Source organism: Sorghum bicolor, chromosome 3 (assembly GCF_000003195.3).
Source record: "Sorghum bicolor cultivar BTx623 chromosome 3, Sorghum_bicolor_NCBIv3, whole genome shotgun sequence".
Classification (NCBI taxonomy): Eukaryota; Viridiplantae; Streptophyta; class Magnoliopsida; order Poales; family Poaceae; genus Sorghum; species Sorghum bicolor.
The window spans coordinates 6,470,279-6,481,244 of record NC_012872.2 but is presented as its reverse complement, the minus strand read 5'-3'; the positions used below and the strand labels follow the sequence as shown (position 1 = coordinate 6,481,244).

At 51.0% G+C, this 10,966-nt stretch overlaps 1 pseudogene; it reads left to right on the top strand.

Moving 5' to 3' along the window:
• Window positions 2,205–3,395, top strand: LOC8060815 (annotated as a pseudogene).

The following is a 10,966-nucleotide window of genomic DNA, read 5'->3' as shown; positions in this document are numbered from 1 at the left end:
TGCACACTTGCTACTCTCTAAACACTAATGAAATCCTTAATCTTGATTAGCAAATCCAAATTACTCCAATAGGCCAAAGCTCTCAGTTGGACACCAACAAGTTTATGGATATGTCCTGAATGCCAAGAGAGCTCTAATGCATGAGATGGAGGGGTATATATAGGGCTCACTCCTAAAAACTAATTGTTACTTCACTCAGTAGAAACATCGGAGATCTTTGGTGCGCCACTAACACTTGCACCGAAAAAGTTCCAATGCCTCTCTAATAGTTCGTTCAAAAACTAGTTGTTATTGTACACACACTTTGGTGCTACAATTCTAGCGGTCCACCAGAGAGCCCCGGTGCGTACTTGAACCCTTTGCATACCTTTCTAAAGTCATTGTCCCGTGGCACAACTCTAGTGCACACGAAATAGCTCTGGTGCCTTATACTGTGCTAGTTCACCTAAAAACACTCATTGTATCGAAGCTCCGGTGTGACACTTCTAGTGCACATTAGAAGTTATTGTGACATGCACTATTTTTCATCTGAAAAACACACTATTTGGGCACTCTGGTGCACCCTCCTATGCTCCCCCAAAGAACTCCAATGCTTTCAAAACAGCACCAAACTCATCCAATTCAAATGCCTTTGAGTTTGGTTTTGATCCCATTGATCCTTGGGCTCCATTTGTGCTACCTAACACTAGTTTCACAAGTGTGTATTACATCCAATTACTAGATTCAACGAGGCTAAGCTATCCGTTATATCCCCTCTAAATATATAGTATGGCTAAAGGTGAAAAAAAGATCATATCACTACTCTTAAGTGTCCCTCAAGGCCTTAACTCCATTTAGAACTAGTCCATCTTTAATCTTCGTGCTTATTCTTTGAAAACCGATAACCAACCAACAGTAGGGGCATGAAAAACATAATTGTCCAACATCAATCATCATTGCGACCATACTTATGTAATATCACTATAAAACACACGTTAGTCATTAATTGTCAAATCCAAATTAGAACCCTAAATTATTTCAGGGTCACCTCTCCTAGGCATCCCTCTAGAACCGAAACCAATTGTTCTCTTCTAAACCTCAAGCCCCATTATAGCTTAGAGGTCGCGAACATGGAATATATTACTTCCTTTATCTCTGAAAGCTTCAATTATTAGAATTGTCTTAAGTCAAACTTTTTAAACCTTAATCGAATTTCTAGAAAAAAGCTAAGGTTTATATACCAAATTAGTGCCATTAGATTTATCATAGAATATATTTTCGTAAGATACTTATTTTATATTATAAATATTGATGTTCTTTTTTTATAAAGTTGATCAAATTTAAAAAAGTTTGATTGATACGAATTTTATGAGTTGAAGCTTTCAAGAAGAGTAAGATATTAGTAAAATGCTCCGCGTCGGCACAGAGGACACTAGCCTCAACACTTGATGGCTTATTATAGCTTGATATATAAATATAACACGTCTTGTCTCGATGGAGCGCATCATAATAACCAATCTGTTTTCTATATTATTATGCCACTGTACCGAGGGTTGAATATGGATAATTGGATCCTAGCTTGTCACTTGAAAAACATGCATGCTGATGGATTAGATGGCATATTTTGGTCCAAAAAAACATTTTCAAGCAGCTGACGTGTTCAGTTGTGCTGCGATAACCGATAACACTATTTTTTTTTATGATTTCTGTAGCTCCTTTAAGTACTTCTTTCTTCCCAAATTATAACTCATTCTAACAATCTTAAAAAATCAAAGTATTTTAAGTTTGACCAAAATTATAGAAACAATTACAAAAATTTATGATATCAAATCGCTATATTATAAAAAAAATAAATAATAATAAATCTAATGATACTTATTTGATATTATAAATGTTATTATTTTATTGTATAAATTTAGTCAAATTTAAAATGTTTTGTATTGACTTTACAAAATTCTTGGAATGACGTGTAACAACGTCACTCACCTTAAGCCCGGCACAGTGTACTGTTAAGCATGTTGCCCACGGGCCACGGGCCAAAAGCATGGCCCAAAGCACGGTGGTTTGATTTAGCCCAAGCATGGCACGGTCCAACCACAACCGTGCCCGTGCCGGCCTGAAGCACTTAGCGAGCTCTGCTCGTGCCGTTTGTTGCACTGCTGCTGTTCATTGCTGCCCTCTCGCTGCTCTTCGCCATCAGGAACAGGAAGGGTTCCCCGTCAAGCATGGACGGCCGCCGGCGACTGCGGCCATCACCTTGGGCCTTCCACTCCTCGGCCACCTGCCCCTTCTTGGCTCTCTGCCGCACCGCGGGCTCCAAGCGATGGCTGCCTCTCACGGCCCGGTCATGCATGCTGTTGTGCCCGGGCCGCGTGCCAACCGTGGTGGCCTCTCCTCGGCGGCCGCGGCGCAGGAGGTCATGGAGACCCGCGACCTCGCCTTCGCGAGCCGGCCGGCGTTGCGCATGGCCGAGCGCCTCCTGCACGGCCGCGACGTGGCCTTCGTCCCCTACGGCGAGCACTGGCGCCACGGGCGAGGCGTCTGCGGGTATGTACGGGCCCGGCGATGGCGGCGGCGAGAAGCTCGCGAGGCTGTTTGCCGACTTCGAGAGAGGAGCTGCTCGGGACCGTCACCGTGGGGGAGTTCGTGCCCTGGCTGGCGTGGGTCGACACGCTCATGGGGCTGGACACGCCAAGGCGGTGCGCACGTCCGCGGAGATGGACGCCTTCCTGGAGCGCGTCATCGCGGACCACCGCCAGAGGCGCCGTGACGGCGGCCAACGTGAGGGCGATCACGATCACCGGGACTTCGTGAACATGCGCTGTTGGACCTGAACGACGACGCTGAATATATAGGCCGGTGGAGTCAAGTTTGACGACGTAGCCATCAAAGCCATTATCCTGGTAAACGTACTAATACTGGTTACTAACCTTAATTACATGCGTGTATGTTCATGAATCGTGTCATCGTGATGTGTAACAAACAACCGATCGACCGGCATTTATTCATTTACGCAGGAAATGTTTGCCGTCGGCACGGACACACGATCTACACCACGTTGGTATGGGGGCCATGGCGTAGCTCATCAACCACCCACACGAGATGCGGAAGGTCCAAGACGAGATCCGCGCGACCCTCGTCGTCGCCGGCAACGGCGACCCCACGTCGTCACTGAGGACCACCTCGAGGAGCTGCGCTATACTATAGTACCTCAGGACTCATCAAGGAAACGTTCCGGCCGCGGACGCCGCTGCCGCTGCTCATACCGCGGGAGACGACGATCGACCGTGGACACGGACGGAGCTGCTCGGCTACCACACGTCCCCGCGCGCAGCCGCGTCATGCTTGGGCAGGACACTTCAGGTTCGTGGCGTTCGGTGCCGGGAGGCTTGGGATCACCATGCCTTTGGGTGTAAGATGAAAACATTCATGCGAGTGTATTTTAGTTCCATATATATCATGTGCTTTAGATGTGCATAAACGAGAATATATTGTACAATATATACAAGTGGATTGGGGGATCTTCGCAAAAAATAAAAGTGGATCGGGGGGTGCTGGTTCAGGGATTATCAAAAGCACGTGTGATTGCCACACTTTTCACATGGTTTCTCTCTGTCACTCATTGAATTTGCTTCGTACCTGCTCCCTCCATTGTATAATACTTGAGTTTAGTGTCTTGTGGGTATTAACAATGATTTAAGATGTCTTTTAGCTAAGGCCTCGTTTGGATACTTCGAATTGAATTAATTTTAATAACCATAATTTAGACACATATTAATTAAGCTCATATAGATTATATTTGTATATTATTGTTGACTATACGAGGCATATTTATGCGTTGTATTTCTACCGTAGAGGAGCGAGTTGAAGAGTATGTTATAAGTTACAAAGTAAAAACATAGTATGATCATCTATACAATTAATTTCAATTCCTCCAAATGAAAGATCTAAACAGGCCAGAGTTTTTAAACGGGCCTGCTGCAAAAGCTACATTTCAACGGTGTCCTCTGATAAATGATTTAAGAAATGATCCAAATAGCTCTTAATTAAGAGTTTTTTAAGTACATGCATGATGTAATATAACTTTCTTTTTTTTTGGCAAACATAAAATTTGTCTCAGAATAAATTAACATCTAAGTCCTAAATTAACATCTAAGTCCTCACCATCCATCAGACCCTAGCGGTCAATATACTCATTTACTAATTAATACTAGACATGATGCTCCAATGGTTGATGTAGTGGGTGTAATAACTTTTAATATATTATTGGAAGCAGCAAAACTTATTGCTCCAGCTTCTTAGTTATTGGTGAGTTCAGTTAAATTTTTGAAAAAATAATAAGGGGTAGTAAGTTCTTTTCTCTTGCTTGCTAATTTATTCAAGGGCACCCTTTGAAAGGAGTCAACATCTAGCTTAGAGATCGTGCCTAGAATCAAGCAACAACAACCAAACCAGCTCATCCAATAATTCATGGTACTTTGAAAAGAGTCGACATCTAGCTCAGAGATCCTATATGCAGAATCAAAGCAACGACATTACAACAACCAAACTCACGCATCCAACAATCCACTGTACTCACAGAAGCAGGCCTGCTGACCAACTCATTTGTACTAGTAAAAGAAATCTCTCAAGCCTGCTAGTCAGTTAGTCCTAGGCGCCTAGTGCCGGAGCAGAGCGAGAGAGAGAGAGAGATAGTCTCAAGTATGCTTTGGAACGCACAACTTTCTTCTCCACGCAAGTAGAAATCTGGAGCTAGTCTATTGGACAAGCCTTAACTTTACTAGAAATCTATTCTTTCATGGACTTAGTTGCGCGTGTACCATGGCTTTGATGGCTACACTGTCAAACTTGACTCCACTAGCCTTCTCTACTTCGTTCGTGTCCAACAGCCGCATGTCCACGAAGTTCGTCACTTGTGGGCTCATCACCCTCACGTTGCCCACCACAATGCCTCTGGCGGTGGTCCGTCGAGGAAGGTGTCCATCCCTATGAGCGTCTGGGATGATCTTCTGTTCTTGCATTAAGGGGGTTGCTTGGTTCTCGGCCTGTTCTTGCACTTGCCTCCACGAGAGCTTCTAAGGACAGGGCCATCCAAACAGGCCTAACACGGCAAAGTTTTCCTTTTGCTCTCAAGAACACATGCTCTCACCCTCTCATCCATTGAATTCGCATTGAAAAATGTGCAAACACACATCTCCATTCAGTTTTGCTTTGAAATGTGTGTTTACATATTTCTCAATGCGAATCCAATAAATATGAGAGTGGGAGTATGTGCCCTTAAGGGCATAAAAACCACGTTCGCCATAACACTACTATTTGAACCATTTTGAAAGAAAATGCATTTGGAGTTTGGGAAACGCCCAAAAAAAATTATGGTCCCAACTCCCAGTCGTATACCAACCCGCCAAGCTACGCATGTGAGCAGAGCACTGTGCAGTTTCAGCGTCAATGTCAAACATTTGGCTGACCAACAGGTATGAAAAACGTTCTCCGCCTATATATAGTATGCCCTTTGCTGCCTGCCACAGAGAAAAGCACCAACACACACCTATGTCGTCGTCTCCTTCGCCGCCCCACGTCCTCCTCGTCTCGGCCCCTCTACAAGGCCACGTGAACCCGCTCCTTGTCCTCGGCCGTCGCCTCGCCTCCAGAGGTCTCCTGGTCACCTTCTCCACCGTCCCCCACGCCGGTCTCAAGTTCCCGCATGGCGACGGCGCGTCCGTCGCCGTCGGGCGCGGCACGCTCCGCTTCGAGCACCTGCGGGGCGGCAGCCTGTGGGCTCCGGACGACCCCTGTAACGACCCAGAAATTTTCGCAAATTACCAAAATCACCACCTGAAAAATTTTTCTACAAATAACCCTTGTTGGTGAATTCATACTAGAAAAAAATCCCTTGTAGATGCACAAGTAGAACTTATTTGATTTTTGAGCATATGCATATTTAATTCAACGTATGATTTGGCTTTTATTGATTTTATGTAATGAATAATAAAATCAATAACCTTTATTTAACTAGTGATTTCTCTTCAAAAGCTGACCCTTGGCTTGTGCTCAAGTTGGAAACTAAGTTAGGCAATTAGGGAATCAAGGGGTTGGAGAATAGACTTAGCAGAAATTAGAAAACGGTTGAAGCTAGGGCTGGAAAAATTGAAAAGCAAATCTGGCCCGAGAGCAGCTCGTAGCCCAGCTCGCTGCCCCACCCGCGCTCGCAATCGCCGCGGCCCAGCACCGCGCGCGCGGCCCAGCACACGCACCCCACCCGCACTCAACACTGCGCGCGGCCCAACCACCGGCCAGCGGCCCGACGCTCGCGCAGCCCAGCACCCCGCACCGCGCACGGCCCGCCCGCAAGCCAAGCAGCTGGCCGCGCCCAGCAACCACCCCGCGCGGATGACAGGTGGCCCCGCCTGTCATCTCCCACCTTTTCCCCCCGGCCTCCCCTGCTTTTCTCCTCCGACACTCCCCTGCCGCGGTGACGCCATTCCACCCTCCCCCTTGACCGGACGGGCGCGGAATTGGAGGGCGCCAGCACGATCGCAACCACTCCGCGACCCCCAAACCCTAGCCTGGGATACTCGGACGCCCTACACGTGGCTCGATGCCATCCCCCGCCGTCCGCCGCAACCATGGCCGGGAATGGCTATAAAAGCCAATTCCCGAAGCCCTAGCGCACCCCGTCCGACCCGCCGCCGCGCAGCGGCACAGTTTCACGCAGCAAGCACAGCAGGCCGAGGGAGCAGCGCGGAGGAGAAGAAGGGACCGCGCGCCAGAGTCGCTCGAGCACCGGAGCAGGAGGCCGCCGCCGCCATCTCCATCCTCCTTCCCACGGCGGTCGTCACGGCACTGCGAACCTTCGGCACGGCATCAGCTCGTCACCGCCTCGCCAACCATCAACCCCGCCACCCCCGGTGAGTCGCCATCCCCGCTGCGTCCACTGCCGAGACGGCACGAGCGCCGCCATGCGAGGTCTCCGCGGCCACACCTCCCGACGCCGTCACGACACGCCCTGGGAAGAGCCAAGGAGCCTCCTTTCACGCGCCCCACGCTCGCCCACACGCCGGGCACACAGCACGCGCTATGCCGCCTCGCCACCGACTGCGGAAGCGCCGTGCGCACGCGCCGCGAACGCGCCCTGGACGGCGGCGCCACGAACCCACCAGAGCCGACCTCCAAGACCCTGCCTTTCGCACTTCACGTGTTCGCCTCACACCCGCCTGCGCACTGCACCACCTGTGCGCGCCGTTGGGCGCGTCGCACGCACCCGAGCGAGCACGCTCACGGCCGCAGGCGCCACGGACCCGAACGTCCCTGGCACGCACGACGTTCCGGCCGTTGCACGCCAGTAGAGAGACCGGAACCACCTCGGGCACCTTCACCACGATCTAGAACACGCCGCGCGCACTCAGCTAGCAAGGAGGGGACGGCGGAGCGAGCAGGGACGAACGTCGGAGCGCTGCCGGGGTGCTGCGCGTCTCTGGACGCCGTCGGACAGGGAAAGGAGGGGAGGGGGAGAAGCCCGGGTGCACTCGGTGCACCGTGGACCGAAGAGAGCAAGGGGAAGGAGAGAGATCCAGGCCGTTTCCCCCATCGTGGACCACGGCCAGTGGTGCACCCGCAACCGCGCGCCCCTTCCTGGCCGCTGGGCCGAGCCCAGCACAAGGCCGAGGCCCAGCAGTGCCAGCCAGCCGCAAGAAGGCCGACGCCAGCCCACTACCTCGCCCCCCCCTGGCCACCGCGTGGGCCGGTTTGAGGCCCAAACCGCGGATCTGTCTCCCTGCCCCTTTTTCTTTTCTTTTTCCAACGTTTATAGCTTGCATAAATCTTTTAAAACCCCAAATGGATTCCGAAAAATACAAACCAAGTATCTAAATTCTTATAAAAAGAAGCTCTACGTCATAGGCTTATTTATGAGTGCAGTTGGTTCTTTCGATTCTTCTATTGGATTTTTGTGATATCTATAGGAGTCGCTTATTGCGACCATATGTCTCGCTTGACAGACCCGGAGGAGCCGACGACTGAGGAGTACGACCCCGACTACACTGAGGAGCTCGAGGACGACTTGCCAGGTGCCACGTCCCACCCAACCTCGTAGAATCCTATTAGTCATGCCATGAATGTAGAAGCTAGCGCTTTACTTTTATGCAATAATCTGAGATAGGATGCATGGTAGCAATGCTTGTGAGCCGTTACCTTGTCGCAACCTACTACCCTTGCTTACCCGCAGTTAGGATAGAAGCTTGCATTTTACTACTGGTACTCTACTCTGCATTATATCTGTGATGTGATGCTTGGTGGACAGTTGTTGGGTGGTTAAGGCATGGAATGCCGATATCGGATTGTGGGAGAGATCTTGGTGTGTGTTTTGGGTGTGTGGTGAGGGTTGAGTCGATCGAGCAGGAATGTACGACGAGTCTTGGGACGAGTCATGCCGGGAGATGCTACCTGGGCATTTCCCAAGAGAGATGCCTGTGGCGGGCGCATGTGACAGGGTGAGGTCCCGGAGTGGAGTGTCTTCGTGGGACGAAGCGCCGGGATGGGAGGTGCTGTTTAGCACGGGGTGACCGGATGTCCCGTTGAGCGGGGCATCGGCCGACCCCACGTGAAGATGTCCTGCTTGGTCGCTTAAGGACTGATATGTTCTGTGGACCGGGTCTTAGGAAGCCTTGCACCCTCACTCGCCTTCATGGGAGGGGGACGGATGTACGACCATCTAGGGCGATGCCACTACTACTGGGTTGTTAGCGGATAGTGTAGGGAGGTACGGGCATGGGACCCACACCCTCCTAAGACAGCGTAGTGACCCTGGGGGCCCGGTACTACGTCTCACAGTCTCAGCATGCCGGTGGTACTCCGGTATGGCCCCAGTTCTGAGTGGTAGGGTGGCACCGTGTTAGTTGGAAGGCAGCCCGGAATCAGCCTAGACGATGTACAGCGTCGATGATGGTGATCTTGTGAGTGATGTAAACCTCTGCAGAGTTTCTGGTTGATCGATCGATACATATGCCGTTCGCGGCTATGGACCTTTCCTAAGTACAGCTTCACTTGACTAGAGAGAGGAGTCCTTTCTACCTTCCCCTGGGTTTGTGTTGGATCCGGCGTTGGCCGCTGAGGCAAGGCACGAGCGGGAGTCGTCTTTGTCGCCTAGAGAGTGAGAGTGTGGTGAGATGTGTGTGCTGGGATGGGAGAATGTGTGTGAAAGGTGTTGGAATAAAAGTTGACTTATTATTATTATAAAACTTGACGTATTCGCATAGGAAACTACAGCCATATATTAGGTCTTTTGATTCAAACCCTTGCATTCCACCTACCACAAAGCTTAGCAAGAAGCATAGGGTGGGAGCCAGTGGCCAGTACAAATCGTACTGATACTTTGGCAGCAGGTTCTGAGCCTGAGTACGACTATGCGGGCGATGATTGGGAGGAGTAGGCGTCTCATCCTACGCTCAAGTTTGGAGGATCCGGAGTTCGCGCCTTCGCTATCTACCCGATGCTGTTCCGTATGCTGTGTGTGTGAGTGTGATTCCGCCAAGTGGCGATGTAATAATGAGTAAACCCCTCTTGTACTCTCTTTTGTTCGTGTATGACTTGTATAACAGCTGAAATTCGGGTAATTCGAATTGACTCCTTCGCGCGTTAATTCGTTTTACAATTCGAATCTGGGGATTTTCCTTCGTGGAAATCTAGATCGTTTCAGTTGGTATCAGAGCCATACTTGACCCTAGGACGAGACCCTTAGGATTGGACGACAAAAATCAGGAATGAGACTTGTCTTTTCGGCCTATATTCGCCGACCTTGCATCTTTTGTGCATGGCTTAACCTTACATCTATTCTTTCACCACCTCAACCTCACTAAGTTCCCTTCTAACCTCATTCTTTGGTAAATGCAGAGCACCATGTTGGTCGTTGAGATGGCTGTGGACGCCCAGCAGTACGGTGGCTTTGTGCCCCTGCTGTACGACGTGCTGGCTGAGCTTGGAGTCCCTACCGAGCCGATCCGCTACGTCTGTCGTGGAGAGGCGGGACCGGACGGACAGCTTCAGGGTCACATTGTGATCAACCTCACCGTCCCCGCCAGCACTACGCTTCCTGGAGTGGCAGCTTTCCAGGAGCTGGCGATCGAGACTTCGGTCGCCAACTGCGTCCAGGCTGCGACTCGCCAGGCCCTCCGCCACGTCGTTCAGGACACGTGGGAGCACATCCAGGGCGGCAGATTCCGTCTACTTCCTCGTGTCCTGGACCTCACCTACGTCGAGGGAGCCACCGTCCGAGTGTTGGCTGCGGACCAGCTCGCTCAGGAGGAGACAGACCCTTGTCTTCAGTTCTCGGGCCGCTACATCTTGGCCCAGGATCGCTACATCACGGCGGTCGAGACCGAGAACAAGCGCTACCGAGACTTGGTGTTCACAGCCGACCACGTCATCGAGATGGAGCAGGTGAAGAAGAGGATACTGAGGGACGCTATCCTGACAGAGCGCCACAGCCGTGACCGCCTGGAGGACTTCAGCCGAGCTCGCGAGGTCGCCTTCAGGCAGGAGATTCAGGAATGGCAGAACAAGGCCCGGGACTATGAGCTCCGAGGCGACCACTTGGACGCCAAGGTGCTTGAGCTGGAGGACCGACTAGAGCGCCAGCGTGTGCTCTTGGGCGAGTTCCGTCAGAGGGAGAAGGAGAAGATCTTCAGCAAGCTGTGTCTGGAGACCCGCTATGAGCGTATGTCACAGGAGAACGAGGTGCTGAGGGTTGAGTCCACCCACAACACTCGTCACCTGGCTGAGCTCATCAAGACCACAGAGTACTTCAGGGACAAGGCCCAGAGGACCCGCCAGGCTTGGATCGCTTCTGACAACAAGCGTGTCAAGGAGATCGCCCGTGTCCAGGAGCCCCTTCCTCCCAAGATGCGCAAGGAGGCGCGCAAGCACTCTTTCCGTCCTGCACCCACTACCCTCAACCTCACAGCTTGCCCTTCTGAGCACTACCCTGAGGTAC